The sequence below is a fragment of the Lissotriton vulgaris genome, chromosome 2_2 (genome assembly GCF_964263255.1).
Source record: "Lissotriton vulgaris chromosome 2_2, aLisVul1.2, whole genome shotgun sequence".
NCBI classification, from domain to species: domain Eukaryota; kingdom Metazoa; phylum Chordata; class Amphibia; order Caudata; family Salamandridae; genus Lissotriton; species Lissotriton vulgaris.
The window spans coordinates 9,310,484-9,325,119 of NC_141688.1; positions in this window are offsets into that span (position 1 = coordinate 9,310,484).

A 14,636-nucleotide genomic window follows, 5' to 3' on the forward strand; every position below is an offset into this window, starting at 1 on the left:
AACCTGGGGTGTTCTTTTGAACTATCTAAGACATACAGGCAAAGGCAGTGTTGAGGTGGGGGGATAAGAAAGGGGGTCAAGTTTTCAGGTATTGCAACCCTCTTTAGGCGCTGGTTTTTTCAACAAATTGTATCAGCCTCATACTCCCAGGTACTGATTATTTTTCTATTACAGGCGCTTAGAGACAACATCGCTGCAGTTCAATTGATCAGCGCAAAGAGGTGGACGTAGGACGCGGTTGGGGACTCAAGAACGGAGTGGAGTACGCAGGATTGGTCGGTAAGAGGAGAACGGGGGGCTAGCATTTCATCGCTCCTGGTTGCCGCCGGGTGGGTCTACACTAGGTTTACTCACCCCTGACATAGCCGGATAAGCCGGTGGTGTTGCGGCCGCCGTTGCATGGTGCTTACAGCCCCCTGGACATCCTCCATCTGGTGAAGGTACAAAGCGCGAGTACGCACAATTGTATCATTAGGAGTGTAGGCAGTCCTTGGTGGTTTTGAACATGCCAGGGCCAAGGGGTGGTAAAGGAGGGTCCCGGATGGAGGTTATGATGTAGACCATGATGCTTGAAATGAGCAACATTAACAAGCGATTGGGGAAAATTGATGAATTAGAGGCTCGCTTTAATGAGAGGTTTGATGAGGCTCCTGGCCCATCGGGTAGGCCTGTTCGCCAGAGGACGGCCCCCTTGCCAAGGGGGGATTTTGTTACCCCACCTAAGAGGTCTAAGGCCAAGAAGCCCAGGTACACTGCGCCCCCCCCCCCCCCAGCCGTTAGTTCCAATACCAATTATACCTGTTCCTGTGGCTCCAGCGCCTCTGGCACCTACGCCAATTGTTCCTATTCCTGCAGCGCCAGCCCCTGTCAATCCGCCGGCGCTCCCCCCTGCCGGGCCTGCCCCTTCACCCGTGGCGCCCATCCCACTTACGGGTTTACCGCCACCGGCAGCGCCCTTGCCTCCTACACCTCTGCCGCCGGTTATGCCCCCGGTGGCGCCGGCAGTCCCAGCAGGCAATTTAGACTCAATCCCCCCTGAACTGGTATCTCAGATAACGGCCTTGATGCCGTGGCTACAGAAGGGGGGGGTGTTACCGGCTTCATCAGATCATGCCGCAGAAGCGGCAAAATTGGTGGAAAAGATTAAATCTGCAGCGGTGGCTGACAGTACTGCAGGGCCCTCATCTTCTTCCCTCGCAGGTTCCAGTCCCGCCCAACCGAACGGAGATGGTGGGCAGCCGGCCCAGGTGCCTGGAAATGGTAAGGAGGTGGCGCTGCCTCTCTTGGGAGATGGTTCTATACCCTCCAGGAGGGAGAATTTAGCACAACATGTGTCACAGACTGTGAAGGAGATGATTTGGGCTGATAAATATGTGTACATTTATTCATTACTGCTTGATAATAGGGAAATGGAGCATGCAAAGACGCTAAAGGAGTGGATGCATCCAAGTGAATGGAGGGCACAGTGTTCTAGATTTAGGGTGGAAGAAACTCTGCTTAACTGGATCAGGGCTTTCGCAGTGTTCACAGCTATCAAGGCTGAACGACCCCCCAATGTGCAGGCGCCATTAGCGTGCTATCAGAGCAGGATTGTGGGGTGGAGTGAACAGTACTCTGGGGATGCGTGGAAAGGGTATGATGTCAATTTCAGGAAAGCCTTGGAATTTAATCCATCACTGACATGGGACAAGGTTGACTCTATGTCATGGCATCAGCAATTCTCAGAGAGCTCGCCCCCCCATCAGTCCACCAGTGCAGTCAAGGTTTTTTCCGCCAGACCTCAACAGCCCTTTCGGCCACCCCAAGCGGGTGAGGTCCCGGGTAGGAATAGGGGCGGCGGGTCAGAGAAGAAAGGGGTGTGCTGGGATTTTAATAGGCGCACCTGCACAAGGGCCCCGGGCACCTGTAGATTTAAACATGCATGCGGGGCCTGTGGTCACCCGTCACACCCAGAAGCATCTTGCAGGTCCAAGCAGGGCAACCATGGTCAGAGGGGAAGAGGAAAGCCAGTGTAGTACAAACAAGTTGGGTACCCCCACGCCTGTAGATGTTCTGGCAATGATCCCATGGTTAAATAGATATCCGGACCACACAGCAGCCACACTACTTCAGGAAGGGTTCTCCCAAGGCTTTAGGATCCTGGCAGGGGGGTACACAGGTAGCGCCCATTGCAAGAATCAATTGTCAGTGAAACTCAACCCTACAGTGGTGGCGGCAAAAATTAGCAAAGAACTGTCTCTGGAAAGGATATCTGGCCCATTTGTGAGGGTGCCCGTCCCCAATTTTGTGTGTTCACCACTAGGAGTAGTTCCCAAAAAAGAGAAGGGCCAGTTTAGACTGATCCACAACCTGTCGGCGCCCAGAGGAGCGTCTTTGAATGATGCGATTGATGAAGGGATTTGTAGTGTAAAATATGCCTCATTTGACCAGGCGGTGGACCTGTTGCGTGCCCTTGGGCCAGGGGCCCTGATGGCAAAGTCAGACATAGAATCTGCTTTCCGTCTCCTCCCAGTCCACCCAGCTGATCATCATCTCCTAGGTTTCACTTTTGAAGACAAGTTTTACATGGATAAATGCATGCCCATGGGCTGTTCCATATCATGTGCATATTTCGAGACGTTTAGCTCTTTTCTAGAATGGGTCATGAGACAGGCGACGGGCCACCAGCAGGTCATGCATTACCTGGATGATTTTCTCTTCTTAGGTGCGGCGGGCTCTCAGGAGTGTGCCTGGGCACTGCAGGAATTTTGCGTGCTCATGCAGGCTTTTGGGGTCCCGCTAGCGCCGGGGAAGATGTTTGGGCCATCCACCTGCTTGGAATTTCTCGGTATCGAAATTGATTCAGTGGAAGGATGCTTCAGGTTGCCCCAGGACAAAGTGTCTAGGTTTAGAGCAGCGCTGCGACAATGCCTACGCAAACACAAGGTTTCCTTGCAACAATTACAGGAGGTGGTGGGGCAACTGAACTTCGCTCTGCGGGTTATCCCTATGGCACGCCCGTTCTCACGCTCCATTGCCCAGGCAATGAAGGGACTACGGGAGAAACATCTCCGCACGAGGTTGTCATCTGAGGTTCGCCAGGATATGCTCATATGGATGGCGTTCCTGGAGGATTTCACTGGCAGGGTAGTGTGGCCCGGTCCTCCCACCACATCAGCAGAGTTGGGTTTATGGACAGACGCGGCTGGTAGTGTGGGCTTTGGCGCCATCCTGGGGAACAAGTGGGTCGCCCAACGATGGCCGGAAGAATGGAGAGCATGGGGTTTGACCACCAATATTGGCTTCCTTGAACTCTTCCCAATCTGGGTGGCATTGAAGGTCTGGCCCGAACACCTATGTAATCAATCAGTGGTGTTCTGGTCAGATAACATGACCGTGGTGGAGTGCATAAACCAACAGGGGGCGCGCTGTCCTTTCATACTGCGCCTGATAAAGGAGATTGTGTTGCAATGCTTGAAAATGAATGTGGTCTTCAAAGCCAAGCATGTCCCTGGCATTCTCAATAATGCAGCTGACTCCCTCTCTCGCTTTAAAATGCAGGTTTTCAGGGAACATCTTCCTGCAGCAGACCCCTCTCCGGCTCACTTCCCGGCAGTACTTTGGCAGATTGGTGCCCCAGATTACAGGACCTCGTGGTTGCTAGCTTAGCCCCCAGGACCAAGACAGCTCACGAAGGGGCGTTTTTGTCTTACCGTACTTTCTTGGGGCAGGAATGGGAGGTTAGGTGGGCACAGGAGGACAGCTTTGCGGCCTACTTAGAAGGGATGCACAGGGAGGGTCGCTCCGTAGCGGCTGCGAGCAGGCAGAGGGCGGCGGTCTCCTTCTTTGAGCAGGCTAAGAGCATGCGAGACCCCACTAACACCTTTATGGTGCGCAAGGCCTTGAGGGGTTGGCGCCGTTTACAGGGTCACCCTGCTGATAAAAGAAGGCCCATTGGGCTAGCACGGCTGACATCTTTATTGGTGACACTGCACAATGTCTGTAGCTCGGAGTGGGAGGTACTTCTGTTCAAAGCTGCATTTTCACTGGCTTTCTATGGGGCTCTGAGAATTGGTGAGTTGGTAGCAGCGTCCAAACATGATCAGCAGGGCGGCCTACAAGGGGCCTGTGTAAAGATCACGGAGGATACCATGTGGGTGACAATTCAGAAATCCAAAACCGACCAGGAGTCACGGGGTCACACCATAGTGCTCCACCGAGCCCGTGCCAATCCTTGCTGCCCGGTTGCTCATGTGGAAATCTTCCATAAACAGCGAGGGGGCACGGCGGGAGGTGCACTGTTGTGTCACGCCGATGGTACGCCCTTGACCAGGTACCAGTTTAGAAGGGTCTTGGAGCTGACGATCAGACAAGCAGGTCTGGACCCCAAGGAATTTGGCACTCACTCATTTAGGATTGGGGCAGCAACTGAGGCAGTGGCAAGGGGCCTCCCGGTTAAAAATGTGAAGGAAATTGGGAGATGGTCCTCTGACTGTTATAAACGATATGTGCGAATTGACATGTTGTGACAGGATGGTGCTCACACCGGGTTTGTTTTTGGTTTTTTGCAGTTTCTCAAACCTGTGACGCAGGGGTGGAACTCTCCACCGGGCATCAACGATCTACGCCATCACGGAACAATCATCAGGATCAACACAAGAAAATGGTTTGGATCGTGGGTCACTCGTATGTGAGGCGTGCTGAATGTGTTTTTCTTTCAGGAGACCGTAGAAAAAGGGCAGCGCAAAAGGGGTTTGACATTTCATTCTTCGGGAGAGGGGGTCTATGTCTCACCCAGTTCAGGGACTTCTTCCAGGGACTCTTAGCTCAACAGCCCGCCCCCCCGTCAGTGGTGATACTTCACCTGGGGGAGAATGATTTGGCCAAATTGGGGAGACGCATCCTTATTGAGGAGATCATCTCCACTGCGGGGTGGGTGGCCAGCATTTGCCCTGGTTGCACGGTAGTATGGTCGCAACTTATCCCTCGGTGGCAGTGGCGAGGGAGGACTCGGTTAGGGCGTTGAATCACTCGGTAAAGAGGATCAACACGCAATTGGACAAACTTTTTCGGGCCCCCCGGTTGCAGACGATTCCACATGGGTGTATCTGGGGCGAACAGTATTACCTAGGGGATGGAGTACACTTGACTGAGGCGGGGAATGTTTTGTGGTCTAACAATCTCTGGGCCTGGTTAGAGGGTTTTGCTAAACAAGATTGCTGATTTGGGTCTAGGTAGGGGGAGGCCAGATCGTCGGTTAACAATGCTGGCCTGTGGCGGTAAGGTCATGACCGGTGAGCAGCTATTTTAAGGTCTGAGGGGGCGGGCATCATCCATGGGAGGTTCCCGTCCAGGGGGAGGGGCCATTGGCCACTCCAAGAACTCCAGGGGCAAGGTAACTGGTGCTTCAAAGGGGCGCGGGTTGGAGTAGTCACGCTTTCCTTAGGCTGGTAGCCACCCCGCGCGCGCATACTTATGACGTCACCGGATGGCGCAGAGTAAGGGCCCTCCTTTAGTGGGTAAATGGAGTTCACGGCGTAGACCGGGTAATTACTAGGACCGGCTGCGCATGCGCACATCTCTAGGTAAGGCGCAGCTAGTAGGACCTGACACCGGTTAGCGACCTTGCCATATGGCCAGAAATGTAGTATACAAAAATCAAGATGAGGATGTTAGCTTCGGTTAGGAAACAATCTGTATTAGAGTTTCTGTTAAGGTTAGCCTCTCAAACTTGTTGACAATATTGTATCTAATGTCCTGCTGATTTTTGTATAAATTGTTGATCATGCAATTAAAAACCTTTTTAATTTCATATCTTAATAAATACGGCCGGGAGGTCCTGCGACCTCCCGCCTTCCAAAGATAACCAGGTCTCATGTTCATGTGTCAGGTGTTGGTGTGGTCAGATGGGGGGGGGGCGGCAGCCAGTCGCTGACCATGTGAAAAGGGGGGGCTCTGGGCCCCCCGCCCGCATGGCGGCGCGGCGATCGCCCCCTCCCTTTGTGCCCCTCGGTGGTGGGGCGTGCCCTCCTGGGCGCGCCCCACCACAGATTGGCTGGTGCCCTCCCTGACCCAGATACCATGGTAGGATGTCCGGGTCAGGGGCGGGCGTGCCGGGAGGGGCTGGGTGGGGGCGTAGCCACCCCCACCCAGCCCCTTGGGGATAAAGAAGCGGGGAGCGCCCAGGAGACCCTCTTCTCCCTGGACGCTCCTCCACAGCGTGTTGTGCCCCGCGCTCGGGGCTTCTTGTTTTTCCCACCCACCATCCCTGAAACTAAATGATTGATGTTGTCTTAGTCTAGTTTAAGTGTAATCTGTAGGTGCTTGTGGAGATCCTTGATATGCATAAGTGATCTGTGTCTGGTTTGTATATTATGCTGGTGATGCTTTCTTTAGGAATTTTTTCCCCTATTAGTGAACTGTGATGAAACATGTTATGATATTGCAATTGTGCTTAGGACTTTTTTCCCTTTGTAGCTTTAAATTGATGTTTTGATGTGTTAGCTAGAGTAGTTGTCATTAGAATTTTTCTCCTAGGTCGTCGTATTTATTAGGTTTGGGGCATGCGGTAAGGTCATGACCGGTGAGCAGCTATTTTTAGGTCTGAGGGGGCGGGCATCATCCATGGGAGGTTCCCGTCCAGGGGGAGGGGCCATTGGCCACTCCAAGAACTCCAGGGGCAAGGTAACTGGTGCTTCAAAGGAGCGCGGGTTGGAGTAGTCACGCTTTCCTTAGGCTGGTAGCCACCCCGCGCGCGCATACTTATGACGTCACCGGATGGCGCAGAGTAAGGGCCCTCCTTTAGTGGGTAAATGGAGTTCACGGCGTAGACCGGGTAATTACCAGGACCAGCTGTGCATGCGCACATCTCTAGGTAAGGCGCAGCTAGTAGGACCTGACACCGGTTAGCGACCTTGCCATATGGCCAGAAATGTAGTATACAAAAATCAAGATGAGGATGTTAGCTTCGGTTAGGAAACAATCTGTATTAGAGTTTCTGTTAAGGTTAGCCTCTCAAACTTGTTGACAATATTGTATCTAATGTCCTGCTGATTTTTGTATAAATTGTTGATCATGCAATTAAAAACCTTTTTAATTTCATATCTTAATAAATACGGCCGGGAGGTCCTGCGACCTCCCGCCTTCCAAAGATAACCAGGTCTCATGTTCATGTGTCAGGTGTTGGTGTGGTCAGATGGGGGGGGGGGGCGGCAGCCAGTCGCTGACCATGTTGTTCTTTGCATGTTATTGAAGCTTGCATTGCTGGTGCCCGGGTTGTACATACGCTGTACTTGCTCTTTTGCTGCTTGTACTGCATCTGTTTTGTTTGTGTATGTGAGAGGCTTTGTGCGTGTATTAAACCTCCACTTATCATGTTATAATGATAATCACCACTTTACAAAGTGCATACATAAATACATCAGCATTCCATTGCTTCTGTGTATGCTTTACCTGCTCTGTGTGTGAAAGGGAGGCTTGTGCTGCAGCGGATTCCACTGCGTGCCAGTGACGCTTGCTTTTTTGCTGCCTATGATCTACCGATTTGCACGTTAGTGAAGCTTGCACAACTGCCACCAAGGTTTGCCCGGTTGCATGTATGTTAGTGACGTTTTTCACCAGGGTGAGTGCCATTGGCGTTATCTATGGCCTTCTGAAAACGAGAACTGTGAGGAGTGGTATGGGCAAGCATGTTCACCACCTCGTTAATTTCTAATATTCGTGTCACTAATTAATTCTGCAGTTGCTGCGACATATACATTTAATAATCCTTGAAGCACACAATCCAAACATGTTTTTACTTTCAACGAGGAAGCAGATTCCGGATCATAGCAGTCACCGTATTGGCACATGAAATATAAGTTAATTAATACCAAGCACATTTCCTCATGAACATATACAACACTTCCCACGCTTAAAATTAGTTAATTTAATTAAACACACTTCCTGTGAAAATCATTAATTACATAAGCAGAACAAAAGTTTTACTTAGTTCTTCACTCCCACGATTCTATTCGATCAAAACTAACTTTCACTAAAATGTTTCTCTAGAACTCCAGCTAATCTGCCTTTTATTAAAAAACGTTCAAATTTCCCTACCCCCTGAAAATACTTCAGTAACTACTTATAATCTCATGGACCTATTCACAAATTGCATTTTTATTACGTTTTGTAGTACCAAAGTAGTACTCCAAAATAACTACAAAATGCTATTCGCAATCCTACATGTGGAGTTTACGCCTAAGCCACGTGTACCTTTTTTCTGTGCGGAGATCTCTGCCCCGAATGTCCACACACGTAAACATACATGTATGTAGTAAATGTGGGCGGGACAAAGGAAGTGGCTGTAAAATTGGGAATACTTCTTACAACATGGGAGAGGTTTAGGAAGGAGTGAGAAAGGGAGGGTTAGGTAGGGGTTTAGTGACTCAAAAAAGTTGTATATTGCCCAGAGCTGAAGTAAGTTCAGCACCTCACATGGCCAACCATTGGTATTTCAATATCTTCACTGTAATGGGGGCTACATCTAGCCCCGGACAAACGCACTGCTGAATGTGCACAATTGCATAATTATTTACCGACTTTTACAATGTTCATCCATTTTACTCCGTAATTTTCAAATTTATCATCCTTATTCTTTTGTTTAAATTCGAGTCCACACGCAAAAGTGTATATGCTGTTTCCGAGTTTTTACTGTTCAACCATGTCTATCCAGACTTTAAGAATGAGCAGGACAAATGCATAGATTCATTTCAGGCAGTGTTTATTCTAAAAGTACCCAATGGACTCGAATTTAAACAAAAGAATAAGGATGATAAATTTGAAAATTACGGAGTAAAATGGATGAACATTGTAAAAGTCAGTAAATAATTATGCAATTGTGCACATTCAGCAGTGTGTTTGTCCGGGGCAAGATGTAGCCCCCATTACAGTGAAGTTGTTAACTTTAGTGCCTGTAGGGCATGGCACTATACCCAATCAGCACGCAAATACCAGATAAAAAGAAATAATTTTGAGAAATCGGATGAAGAGGTGTGCATCCTGCCCCCCCATTTACAGTGCAGTATTTCAATATCTTCCCATTAAAATAGTTGGGGGTAGGGGCGTTTAAATAACTCCCCCTCTGACATAATGTCAAATTAAATTAAATATTTAAAATAGTTACAAATACAAATACGTTAAAAGTAATATTAACAAATATAATAATAGTCCATATATTTAATATAAAACATTTCAATACATTTTTGCGTTCAACAATTAAAGTAATACATTTTATTAAATATAGTTACATTACTCTTAATTAATTGTAAACAACGCTTGTAAGAATTATGAATACATCATTATTTGATTTTTATTCCATTCATTGTGAATGTATTTCTTAATTACAGCGTACGAAAAATATTTTTTATTTAAATTTTAATATATTTAAATTAATTAAAGAATGATTTAATAATTTATTAATAGTGCTGTAGCATTCATTCCGAATTACTACATTTCAATTAAATATATAAAATTAATTAATTTTAATATTTAACATAAACATTTTTTTACAAACGTTTAGCAAGTTTAATAAACTTTTTTGCTTTTCCCTTTAGGTTACCATAATGAAACTGCAGTCGGGCAGGGATCTTTATAAGTTTAAGTATAGGGAAAAGTTTCTCTCTACTGCCTGCCATATTATTTACCCTGCTTAACCTGATTGGTTAAGGTAAGGTGGCATGTTTGCAGCATATCCCACAAACTATTCTTTGCAGCTTACACTGATGATGTTTGTGTTGTACGTAAGCTGTAAATGCATATGAACCTTGCTGTGTTGCTGCCTATTCTAGATCTGTTTTGTTTTTCTATGTGAACGACTGGTGTGTGTTTTTGTGTGGATTAGACCTCCAGTTATTATAATGACAAAGACCATCATGTAAAATAGCTTAATAAATACATAAACATTGCATTGTTTCGGTGTATGCTGTACCTTTTCTATCTGTGAAAGGGAATTGCTACAGGTGATTGTACTGTCTGTCAGTGAAGCTTATACTCTCAATGGATATTGTTCCTATGCTTTACCGCAGGGAGATAACCACCCCAGTAAAGCAGATCGCTGCATGGAAAGTACAGGGAAAAGTCAAAAATGTGTATTAAACTTGGAAAACATTTGTAAAAATATTTTTATTTTGAATACTAAATAAATTATTTACATACATTTTTTTGAAATCTAGAACTAAAGAAAACATGCTACATAATTGTTAACTAAATGTTGAATTAATAATAAAATTATTTAAAATATAGAAAATGATATTACAATTATTTTTTTAAGTTTCCTTAAAAATAAATTCCCGCCACAAGTTAAAAAAAGTTTGTAGTAGGCATTAATTATTATTAAAAGTGGTGTATACAATAATTAAAATGATATTTGATCCAATATATTGTTACCTTACATTTTGAATGAAAAGTAATAAAATTGTTTTATAATTAATTTAAAAATATGGATTTCTTTATTTTTTTGACATTAGATTAAATGTATTTGCATTTTGACTTGTTTAAATACTTTAGGTTCATTTAACTAATTTGTTTTAGTAGTAACATACACACATCAGCAAGTGTGTCTCTACTCTATTTTTCAGAGAATGTTGATGTGTAAGTCTACACTTTTGTGTAGCTTTACACTTAACAACAGCGACGGCCCGTGGAGGGAGTTACGGTGGGGCAGGAGGGCGGGGAGGGGGAGGGGCAGGGCGGAGGTTGCTAAAAACCGGCATATGGATAATTGCAGGTAAGTAAACAATTTAATTAATAAAATGAATTTCGTAGCTCGCACTGCATTGCATTTTGCGATGCAAGGCGCACTACGAAATTCGTTTTATTAATTAAATTGTTTACTTACCTGCAATTATCCATATGCCGGTTTTTAGCAACCTCCACCCTGCCCCTCCCCCTCCCCACCCTCCTGCCCCACCGTAACTCCCTCCACGAGCCGTCGCTGCTTAACAAGATATAAACCGGGGGTTAGAGGGTCATTGGGAAAATGTAACGAACCGCACAATATGATCCCAGACAGTACTGAAAAACACACAAATATATCTCTGGGTCTGGCTAATCACCTGGCGCCTTAAAAGTCCTATACACAAGCCAAAATAGTTAAATATGTTTGAATTAATGTGATCTCTCGCTGGGAAGCCCTATTTAAAAGACGAAGCCCCAACACTCACCAAAAGGTGACATGCTTCATCATCTGAGATCTTCTCCCAGCTGTAAAACCTAGCACAGCCGAGGGCTACAACCCCCTCACTGTGAGGGAGGAGCTTAGGGATGTTTTCAAGAGTTCAGCTGGATACTCCAAGATCTATCAGATGAAGAGCTCTAATATAAGGCAAAGTGATGGGTGCAGTGCTTAAGTGAACATAGTGAAGTGTAATAAAACTGTCTACCATGAGAAATTTGTTTTTAATGTATATCTTGTGGTGTCAGGGTTAAAAACAGTACTGGTGCAGTTTGAAAAAATAACTGCCACTATAACATTTGTGAGGGTCGGTCTACATGTTTCTGCTTTCGTTACCTGCAGAGTGTCTAGCATTCCTCAGGACCTATAAGAGTAAGCTACTGCAAGTAGTGAAAAAGGTACAGGAAAAAGTGTAGAAAGGAAGAAGCGCCTGTGGTTCGATGCATTACTGCCTCGGCAAGAATAATAGTGTAGAAAGAATGATTACTTGTTGTATGATGGATTCAGTCTAGTCTTCTGAACAGAGCTATACCGGTAAACAAAAGTAACCATCGCAAAAATGCTTCAACCAGCCCCACTCCCTTCATCTCCTCACACCCTCTCTGTATTTCCATCCATCCATTCCCTCTTTTCTTCTCTCTCTTCTACTTTCTGATCACTTTCTCCCTACCTCTCCCCTCTCACCCTTTCACCATGTCTCTTTTGAAGTCTCCCAGTTCTTGCTGCAATTAAACCTGGGGAGTTGGAGAAAGAGGCATCCGGAGTGGCCCTGGTCCTTTAATGCCGACTCCAAGGGTTCCAGCCCACCGGGGAAATGTCTGTTGGAATAAAAGGTCTGTCCAGCCTTGCATCTGGACATCTTTTGCCACTCTTTTAATATGATTATCAGAAGATAGTGATTTACACTGTCACATACTGTAAAAATGCTGAGGTTGGCCAAGTAGTTGGTCAGCCTTCATAAAGGTTGATAAGGAGATACTATGATATGTTTACTATTATGGGGGGCTTGTGCTACATTAAAACCACTGCACGCAATTCCAATACAACATCACCACATATGGCCTCAAAATGACTTGCTACTAGTGAAAAGGGAGCAGCGAGATGGAAATGTGCCATTTTGCTTGGAAACTTGAAAATCTTTGCTTAGGAGTTTCTAATATGGATGTTGTAATACTTGAAAGCCTTATTTGTGGTGTTGAATCAGGATGTGTGTTCTGAATAATTTCTGTACTGTTTTATGACCACTCTTTGTAAGATTTATACTGGGAATTAGGAGAATGGAGATTGAACATCATGGGGCCCATTATGATGATGGGCGGATTGCCCCCGCCAGGCTGGCGGGGGCAATCCACCCGACATCCACACTCGTTATCCCCCCGCCATATTAGTATGGCAGGGGGGACCTCGGCGGACGGAACGACCGTCTGCCACTTTTCCGTCCTGGTCGCCTTGAGGCTGGGGCGGAAAAGGAATAATATGGTGGCGGTGTCTATCAGACACCGCCAGCCATGCTATGATGGGCGTCTGTAGGCGCCTTTCCGCGGTGGCGATGCTGCCACGGAAAGGCATGCGTTCTTCACTCTGGGGGCCCCCTGCGGGCCCCCAGGGTGAAGGAGAGGTGGGGGTGCACACGGGGGGTACATGTGGTACCCCCCTTCATTTGCATAAACAAAGAGGCAGACACCGCACTGTGCCTGCCGCTTTGTTTATGCAAATGCATCAATGCATTTTTAGCATTGTGGCGGGCGGTGCAGAGAGCACCGCTCGCCACGATGCTAAAAATGCAGGATGTGCCCGCCACTGTGGTGGGCACATCCTAATACCCCCCACGGGACCCCCCGCCCTTATGGCGGGCGCTCCAGAATTCCGACAGGATGGCGGACGGACAAAGTCCGCCCGTCATCCCAATGAGCCCATAAGGAAAATCGTTCAGAATCTCATCCGACTGGTTTCGGAATCATTTCTGACCAAATCGGTTTCTGCGAGTCTGACCGACCGATTACAATCCTACCGAACATCTTTCGGTTGGACTCGCATTGACTTCAATGGGAGCCTGCGTTCCAAACAAGAACAAAGTCTCCCTTTGGAAAAAGGGGTGGTTGGGAAAAGCTTGCACCCTGTGACGAGCACCCCATGGTGCCTGTCACTCTGTGCATGGCTGTAAAGAGGGGTCCCTTGGCTACTCTCACGGGCCCCAACAGGAGTCCTATGGGTGGAGTGGGGCTTGCTATGGGCCCCCAAAGTCAGATTCCGAATCCGTTCCATGTTGGACAAACCGATTCAGAACGGCTGTCAGAATCGACATCGTAATCTCTCGGTGGCAAAACAGTGTCCATTGAGCTGTACGATCTGGCTCGGAAACAACAAGGCCTGTCTGAATGCCGATCCGAACCTATTCGGACAGCTCGAACAGTTTCCGTGCATCGTTCAGATATGTATACGATTCGGTCGGAAACATAGGTTCCGAATCCAATTCTCCGAATCTGAATCCCGTTTAGAGACTTTGTAAACACCATCAACATCGTCTCCTTAATGTTTAGCAAGAGAGGATCTGTGATAAGATCACTAGATCAAAAGTCAATAAACTGTTGCATGTTGCACATTTCCACTGCCACCCAGTGCAAATCCCCTTGTTTTGTGAAATCTGATATAATTATTTATCACCACCAAAATCCCAGTTGATAACATTGATTACATGCATACCTTAAGACTAGCTCAGTCCAGTTATCAGGAAAATAGAGGCAGAACAGACATTAAACAGAAAACACATATTTACCCACTAAACCCAACATGTAAAAAACACAAGAACGAAAGAATGGGAACGAAAAAAACTTGCTCAGAAAATGCTTTCTACATCTACGATTGTATCACAAGATATTTTTTACTGGTGCTATACATATCGTTGTTGGTATGTAAGGTAGTGCTTATTGCAAACACCTTTTTCTACTGTATTATGAAGGAAGATTTGTGCACATGGTATTTCGTAACAGGAACATTTGTGCATATTTGTTCTGTCACGTTAATTTGGGTGGTGATGTATTGAGTTGTCCGTGTAGTGGTGTTTTCCTGTTTTTTTTTTTGGCACTGTGTTTTTGTTGTAATGTATTGTGGTTAATGTGATGTGAACTATTTGTATTGTTTTGTAGATTGTGCCTTGTTAAGTTTTGTTGAGTTGTTATTTTGTTTTTTATTCTGTTGTTGTGTTTGTCCTCTGTAATTTCCTTAAAGATGTCTAATTCTGCCACCAAAAGCAACATATTCCTTTAAAGTTCTAGTGACAAGAACAAACAATCATTCACCACACTAACCCTGCTTCAGCTCTTCACTTATTTAAGAAACCAATCAACCCAAAACAGTGGCAGAGACCAGATCCTAAATTAACACTTCTGATGCTCACAGTTTGTGCTACCCAAATGTCTAAAGATTAACAACCTCTTCAAAGGTA